The sequence below is a fragment of the Aplysia californica genome, unplaced genomic scaffold (assembly GCF_000002075.1).
Source record: "Aplysia californica isolate F4 #8 unplaced genomic scaffold, AplCal3.0 scaffold00061, whole genome shotgun sequence".
Lineage (NCBI taxonomy): Eukaryota > Metazoa > Mollusca > Gastropoda > Aplysiida > Aplysiidae > Aplysia > Aplysia californica.
Genome location: NW_004797331.1, coordinates 5,094 through 6,716, shown reverse-complemented (window position 1 = coordinate 6,716; position 1,623 = coordinate 5,094). Strand labels below are relative to the sequence as shown.

Below are 1,623 nucleotides of genomic sequence, written 5' to 3'. Positions count from 1 at the left end.
GGGGAAGAGAGTTCCAAACTGACGGAGCAAGGTGGGCGAACGATCTTTCGGCTAATTTTTTACCGCCTTTTCTAGGAACTCGTAAAAGATACCAGCTTTAACAAGCGTTTCACAGAACTAACAACACAATCAGGTTATACAAATGCCAACGATTAGGTGTTCCAAGAGAGTGACATAAAAAGAAAAAGAAGAAGAGAGATAAGGATGATAGACGTTTGACAGGAAAGAAGGAGTACACTACTCAAGAGCACCCACAGAATGAGGATGCTAATGAGAATTTGCAAAAATATCTGAAATACTACGAGGTTGCATCAGCAAAATAAAAGACAGTTAATAGACACAACTAACACAAGGTTAATTTTTAGTATTAGTAGAGGTTTTGCGGCACTCACAACTGCATAAGGTCATATGAGCGCCAGAAGATTAGAGGAGTTACAAGAGAGTAACAAACATAAAAAAGAAGAAGGGGAGCGGGGAGATAAGGACGATAGATGTTTGAGAGGAAAGAAGAAGCAAACCACACCAGAAAACCCGCCAACCACTCACTCAGTTGCATCTGCAAAATAAAAGACAGCTAATAGACACAACTAACACAAGGTTAAATAAAAAGCTAATGCAGAGAACAATAAAATGGATTTCAGTGTAAATAATAGAGGGGGGAAAAAAACACTCAAACCAATTTTTAAAGTCATCTCTAGTTGGATATTTAATGTGTAGCGGCTCACTTTTGGTACCCTCACATTTACTCAGTACTAGGCTTCATTTCTTAACTCCTACAGGCATAAGTCTATAAAACATTGCAATTATTTTTTTTTATTATTTAAAATATGGAGTCCCATACAGGTAAAAAAAAGGGTGGACTATATTTATTTGGTATTTTAAGATATTCAATAATGACCAAATGCCCAGTCCTCCAAAGCCACCACACGCACAACAAAGACTTACTTCAAAGAATGTTATTTGCCGAAGAGGATGAAAAGAGGGATAACCTTAAAAAAGGTTCCGTACAAAACAGAACTAAATATTAAATGGGTTATTGCCCTTGTCAATCTTAGTTGACGCAAACATCAATTTGTCTTTGCCCATTATTTCTCGTTTCATAAAAAGGGAAACAGGAATACACATTTCACTTTAGTTTCAGTAAAACGGCACTTGCAACACAAACAGGTCACACAGATATCCAGGAATAAGAAAACTGAAGACTATCCTGCTCTAGTAACACTGAAAGGCCTACAGAGAAGCACACAAAGACACAAACCACAGCTAGTTAAGAATAAAGAAAAAAAAATCACCTTTTGTTTTAGTAAGTATTTGACGGCACTTGCCACACAATTAGGTCATGTAAGTGCCAAATAGAAGAGGTATTACAAGACAGTAACAGACACCAAAAAAAAGGAGGATAGTAAGTTGTTCGATTGGAAAGAAGAAGCAAACCACACCAGGGCACCCGACAACAACCTACACACATCACCGCAATGACAGTCATTTAGTGCATGGAAAGCATAAGACAGACAGACAGACAGACAGACAGACAGACAGACAGACAGACAGACAGATAGACAGACAGACAGATATATAAAAGGAAAAGAAAAGAAAAGTAGGAACTCTTGAGTGATACCTTCC

The 1,623-nt window shown here is 37.7% G+C and overlaps 1 protein-coding gene across 1 annotated transcript in view; it reads right to left on the bottom strand.

Annotated features, from left to right (window-relative positions):
* The window catches only part of LOC101860005 (1-acyl-sn-glycerol-3-phosphate acyltransferase alpha), a gene marked incomplete at its 5' end in the record, with an annotated part of 9,416 nt that overhangs the window by 2,989 nt on the left and 4,804 nt on the right, over positions 1–1,623 (bottom strand).